Here is a 7,299-nt window from a genome sequence, read left to right as displayed (position 1 = left end):
ATACCACATGTTCATCAGAACCAACCAGTTCGAGTCATCCTATCATCCAACACAAGACCTATCCTCTTCTTGCATCCATGACCGAAGACAAACTCTTTTCTACGTCCATAGTCGAAAGAGTTATTGACACCCGAACCCATCCTCTTTTGCATTCATGGTTGAAGAGAACCTCTTTCCTGCATCCACGACCGAAAGAGTTATCAACACTCAAACTCATCCTCTTCCCGCAACCACGACCAAAGAGAAATTGTTTCCCGAATCCATGGCTGAAAAAGTCATCTCTAAATTTACTAGGTACGGCAAGACGATCCCATAACAACTTGTCTTAACCTCACACACATATAATCAGGTAAGAGAGGATAATTTATAAGACTGAACTATCTAAAAACTCTTATATATTTTGAAGTTTAACAAACAACATTGAAAAACCTAAACACCTTAAGGAAAGCCTTAGAAGAAACACCTAGGTATGAACAAACACAACACTGAATGATTTTCGTAATTAATGCATCAATGAGAGTCTTGCTGAATGCAACAAATGTTATACATCATTAGGCGACGAGCAAACAAACTATCAATGTCTTGATAGATAAAAGTGTGAAACAATGTTTGTGGAAAACACACTAAATGTCTCAAATGATACTCCAAAAACTTGTGTTGAAAGATGAAGTTGCGGGAAAATACTAGAAGGGGGGTTGAATAGTGTTTCACATAATTCATCAATTCACAGTTTAAACCATGCAATCATTAATTCATCCTTTCAAAAGTAAAACTATAAGCTAAGAAATTGCTACCATCAAAACGTTGCAAAACTTTAAGGAAAAACCTAAAAATGTGCCTAAGGTCTCCCCCACGAATTGGATTTCAATGAAGGCATTGACACTTGAGCCTGGGGGTCTCTAACTTCATTATTAGGAATACCAAAATTTAGCTGTTAAAAACAAAATTAATGTTAAAGCATCTTCAACAAAAATTAAGTCAATGATGGAAGTAAAACATCTTAAACATACCACAATATCCTGCCACAGTAGTTTTTTCTCAACCTCTATGATATCATCCCAACAGTTAACGACAATAGAGACATGTGTTTTTGCCAACATGCCCAAGTAACTCCAAGACGTTTTTGCATGTGCCCCAATAGGAGCACCCGATCGGGGATAAATCTCCACGGTCAACTTCTCCTCCACAACCTAACGGGATGTGACATCAGGCAATTGAGACATAAATCTACCATGTCCTCCTGTCCAACCTAATCCAGAGCTCGTCATACCTATTTACAAAGTGTTAGTAAATTAAAGTTAGAATAGACAAAATCGTGACAAATTGTATAAGTAATTAAAACAATAAAAAAGACACTTATTTCTCCCATATGCCTTCGTTGTGATCACATTAAGTTTCATCTATTTCATCGGGCACATCATCAACCTTATTTTCAATGGTTCTTGATGAGAAGGAGCTTGTCTCAAGTATATATAGAGAGTCTTCATCATCAGTTGTGTGCATGGCTCTGCCTTCAAATACCACTGATAATTTATGATTCATTAGGTCAATGACATAGAATATTTGTCTTGCTTGACTAGCTATAATAAATGGTTCATTCGTGTAACTCATTTTGTTAAGATCCACCAAAATGAATATGAGGTCCTCTGTCACCACACCATAATGATTACCAACTCATTTACATTTGAAAACTGGAATTCTAAAAGTGACATAGTCAACTTACCAAATTCCTTGTATTATTCCAAAATAACTCATTGATGTTGTAGTTGGATTCTTATCCTTGGAATTGGAAAAGTGTACATCCTTGGCCTGTAGGGTAACTCCATTATTTTGAACTCTGGTTTATCATCTTCCTCCTTTGGAAGAGGGACTACTTTTCAAACTCACATTCTTCTCTTTTCTCACTTTTCTATTTTCCTTTTTTTTCTCCATCCAACTTCTTTTTGAGACTTATTTGGTCCTCTCTCACTTGTTGAGGTGTAAGAGGACACAACAATCTTCTCCAATCACCCCTTCCAATGTGTTCCCGTGGTTTCAAATGAAGGATAAAAGGCCTGTGGCATATGCATCTCATCAGTTGAAGGTGCATGAGAAGAACTAGCCTACACATGATATCAAGTTGGGTGTAGTGGTGTTTAACAAGACTCTTATATATCACATTGATGCATTTTCTTAGTAGTGCGTCTACTCATGTATTAGTGCATTTAGTAAATCTTTTCTTAAAACATTTAGATCTCATAAACCTTTTTCCCAAAAACGCTTATCTTTCAATTATATTATTTTTTCAAAGATAACACTTTGGCATATACTCATTTCGTTTATTATTGTTTGTTAAACTTCAAAACATATGTGGACTTTTAGACAATTCAGTCTTATAAATGATCTTGTCTTAACAAGGATGTCTCCAAATTGTAGAAGCTAGACGTAAAAACCCTACCTTGGCCAACTTGGAGAGCAAGGAGAAAATCCTCTCCAAAAGAAGGAGGACATGTGACAAAAATCCTTTCCATAGGAGGAGGACATGTGGCTACTACCTATGGAGAACCCTCTCCATTCCTACAGTGACATGTGACCACTAACTACGAGGAAATCTCTCTAAAGGGAGGATGACGTATGGCTTAGACCTTCCACACCTCCTTGTCCACCAAGATAACTTGAAAACTTTGACCCCTTAGTCAAACTAGCTCCTTAGACATCCCACATGGGTCAACATTGGGCCTTGGCCCTTTATTGACTTAAGTTGTCAAAACCATATTCTACTTGGTCCAAAATAAAACCTTTACTACTATCTCCATAATACAATGTCCAAAATAAATTCTAGACTAATTGGCCCAAAGTACAAGGCCTAAAATTATTCTTACTCTAAAAAGTTCCATGATTGCCCAAGAGATATGAAGTATGTCATCAGTGAAGGAGCTAGTCTTAAGTGTGGGGATCTTGAAATACAGTTAAACACTAGAAAGGGCAGGAGGGGGGGGGGGCTTGAATAATGTTTTAAAAACTTTTCTCAAGATGGTGTTTAATGACTGATGGAGAAGCTCCTTCAACATTGTTCATGAAACTCCTTGATGAAGAGATGGAAGTGTGAAAGCATGAAGAAGAAGTGTTGAAGTGGCTTGGACGTGTGGTTTGATAATGCATCCTTGACGGAAAAGGTAGAAGAAACTTAGTGAACAGACTACTACAATGAGAACTTAGGAAGAGAGGCTTGCAATCTTGGCAAAGTTTCTCTAATGCCATTCAAGTTCTAAATGTTTACAAAGGAATGCTTCTCTTTTTATAGGTGAAGGAGAGAGCTAAATTGCTTTGAATCTTGAAAGAGCCTAGAAGCATCCCTTGTCAAGATGGGATGAATAGGAGCCTCTCCCTTCTAACCAATCGTCCAAGTTCAAGGCATGGGAGCCTTTCCCTTTGACCGACCAAGGGGGATGTTCCTTCTTCCCTCAAATGTTCAAAGGCTTCTTCAAGGCACAACCATGCCCAAAATGACCGTAATCAAGGTCCAAATTCTAAATGAGGTGTTAATCTTCTTCTAATTTGAGCCAAGCTCCTAATCAATACTAAACAAGTTTCTTGACCAAATACAAGACATAACAAGAAGCTATATTACATATTTACAAAAGTGTTTAAGATAAAAGAAAAGGTTAATAATTGATCCCTCTTCCTCTTCCATCCTTTTTGCCATAGCTCTTGTGCATCGTCCAATATGTCCTCTAGATGGTCCTTCATCATACTCTCCCTCTTGAAAATAATTTATCCTCAAATCTTTTTCCCGTTGATCAAAATCTATGAAAGAAATTAAACCACAGGTGTTAAAAGTAGAACTAAAACCATATTCAATGGCAAGTTCTAGTCTATATGCATTATCATTGATCTTTTGGACCTCCTTTTCTCAACTGGAACCAAACTACGTCACCTTCCTCAAAAGTTACTTTCTTCCTCCCTTTGTTATACTCAATATATTCTTTTAGTTTGTTTTTCAATTTGGTATTTAACTTTCTCATGCATCTTCTTAATAAACTTAGCTTTAAACACTCCTTCTTTATGTAAGAAAGAAGAGGTGTCTGGAAGTGCAAGTAAACCAAAAGAAATGATAGGGTTAAAACCATATACAACCTTAAAAGGAGAAAGATTAATAGTCTTGTGGACTACTTGGTTATAAGCAAACTCTACATGAGGAGGATGTTAATCCTAAGACTTCCTATTTCCTTTAAGTATTATTCTCAATAAAGTAGACAGAGACCTATTTATCACCTTAGTTTTCTCATCAGTTTGGAAGTGACATGTAATAGAAAATAGAGGTTTAGTTCCTAACTTTTCCCATAAAATTTTCCAAAAATTACTTAAGAACTTAACATCTATATCTAACACTATGGTCTTGGGTAAAAGTTTCAATCTAACCACTTCTTTAAAGAAAAGTCTTGCAATATGGATAGAATCATCTACCTTGTGGCAAGGTATAAAGTGAGCCGTTTTACTAAATTGGTCCACTACCACAAAGATAGAGTCATAACCACTTTGAGTCCTTGGTAATCCTAAAACAAAGTCCATACTTATGTCCTCCTAAGGCATCCTAGCTATAGGAAGGGTTCTATAGAGTCCATGAAGAATGACATTAGACATAGCTTATAAACATTCAATGCATATAGAACATTGGTTTTGGACATCTACTTTAATGTATGTCCAATAAAATTTGATTTTCAAAAGTTAGAGTTTTATTGACTTCATGATGGCCCATCAGGCCTCCTTCATGAATTTCCTTTAAAAGAAGCTTCCTAATGGGTCCTTGAGGAATACAAAGTTTTCCTTAATTAAAAAGGTATCCCTCAAAAAGATAGAACCCATCAAAAGGCTTCTTAAGGCATGATACATATTAATGTCATCAAAGCCTAAAATTTGTGAACCTAGTGTAACTAACAATGTATTCCTACTTGATAATGCAACAACTACAACATTAGTACTCCCCTTCTTGTGCTTGATCACATAATGAAATTACTCCAAATATTCCACCTACTTGGTGAAATAACTTGTAAACACTAGAGGGGAGGGGGGAGGGGGTTTAAGTAATGTCTTGGAGCAAGACAATTTTTTGAGAAAGATAACTCTTAATAAGGATAATGTTTAGAGACAAGAGCTTTTATAAATGATTGACTTAACAAGCAACTACAAAGTTTATAAGTAAAACGTTTTGCAAGGCTGAAGTAATAAACACATAGTTATTTTATACTGGTTCATTCCACTAAGCTACGTCTAGTTCTCCTTTAAGTCCTCTTAGAGGGTTCCATTATAGTCTTCAACAAGATTAAAACTGAGTAATCACACCACTCATGGTATCACCTAGTCAATCCGAGTAACCCTCGTTACTCTAACTAGAACCGAGTATGAACCACTCTTGGTTGTGCAGTATTCTTCACCACTCTTGGTATCCCTAAAAAATCCTTGTATCTTCCTGATTCGTTGTCTACTTGAGTTTCACCCACTCCTGGTTTCCACTAGACAAACCCGTCTAGCAACTGTTTAACTCCACCGAGTTAACCGCTAAGTGTTTGTATTCTCTTTAGAATGTGCATTCAATTAGATCGCTTACATGTCCTGAGACGATAACTCTCATAAAGAAGATGTGTTTACATTACAATTCCATCTAATAGACTTCTAGAGTTTTCTCTCTTCTTACAAATGTAAGCTTATGATTCTATGAAGCTTGCGAGTATTTTCTTTTCTTTTGAGCTTGCTTTTGTTCTTAGATGATTTCTTTCGTATTTGTTTGCGTATTCTCTTTATCTTTTCTTCAAATATCTTCAATTTATAGGCTTCAAGAAAATGTTTGTTAGATAGTACTTGTTTTAATCTTCAGATATCATTAGCCTTTTCATAGGTACCAGTCGTAGGTTAAAGTCAATTTGTCAAAGTATGCATGCTTTTTTAGTACTTTATCAAAAGTAGGTTGTATAAACTCTTTGGCAGGATGTTTGATAGAGAGAACATTTTGTGAATGTCTTTTTTGTCTCTAACGTCCACTTCTGACTTGTATATGAAAGAAAAGGTGGATGCTTAACAAAGGTAATCTGCAAAGAGTAGAGTAGTATGCATATAGGCATATAACTCCCTTTTCTTACACTTTTGTTGTTTTGAAATTTTGTGCATTTAATGCTTTTTAATGCGTGTTTAGAATGACTATAAGATTTTCAAATTTTCTATTTCTCAAGAAAGATTTGATCGTTTAAGCATTTTTGTAGAGATACCTAGCCGTTGATAAAGATTTCATCGTTGGATGAAAACATCATTTTGTACAAGGTATAGTTTGGGCTATGGAAGGCATTTCCTAACAGTGCTTCGTTTAGTGATTATTCATTTGCCTCAAGAATATCTTTCCTTTACATACATGTTTTTGGAACAATATTTATATCTTTTAGCGTGTTCACCAAAAATATCATTTTGTACATTATAGTGAGACTTCTAGCATTGTTCAACAAAGTATAGTAAGAGCATGTTTAGCCAGACTCTCATATAGCATTGATAATGTTGTTGTTAATGCGCTCCAACTAAATCTAAATTATAGCAACTTCAGTATGGCTAAGATAGTAGACAACAAAATAGAAATGGTAAATTCAATCTTAAGTAGTCTCCCAACAAACACGTAATTGATTCTGAAAAAATTAGTTCTTATAAACACTATACAAAAGGGTTAGTAAAACAAAAATAATAAAAAAGATAAAGATCGATAAAAGATTAAAGAACAAAATAACAAAAGATGTAAAGAAATAACTTTATAAAAAGATTTAAAAAGATAAAATGAACAATGATAAAGAAAATAGGTTGATTTCACTGCCTTTTCAAAATAGCATTCATCATTGGTTATCTAAAGACTGTTATTCAATTAATTATTGTCTTAGATTTTCAAATTATTCAATGTAAATTCTCAATTAATTTGTTGGCGTTCTCACTATCAACCAAAGTACATTCTCAATTAAAAGTAAGAACTTTATGACTAATCATTGTAAATTTAACCAAAGTACATTCCCAATTAAATATTACTATGCCTAATCATGTCTATTCTTTTACCTCTTATATCAAGTAAAATGGTAATTAACCAAAGTACATTCTTGATTAATTCTTGTTAAAGTTTTCACCTTTAATCAAAGTACATTCTCAATTATTGGTAAAAACTCATTCAACACATGAAAGTTTCTAACTTTATTCAAAGTAAATTCTCAATTAAAATTAAAAAGCCTTGGACTCATATTATTCATATGTTATGTAGATTTAATATTGTATTAACTTACTACAATGAAAAAATCA

This window comes from Vigna umbellata, chromosome 7 (assembly GCF_029865625.1).
Source record: "Vigna umbellata cultivar VRB3 chromosome 7, Vumbellata_1.0, whole genome shotgun sequence".
In the NCBI taxonomy this organism is placed as follows: Eukaryota; Viridiplantae; Streptophyta; class Magnoliopsida; order Fabales; family Fabaceae; genus Vigna; species Vigna umbellata.
This window is presented reverse-complemented; position numbering follows the sequence as displayed.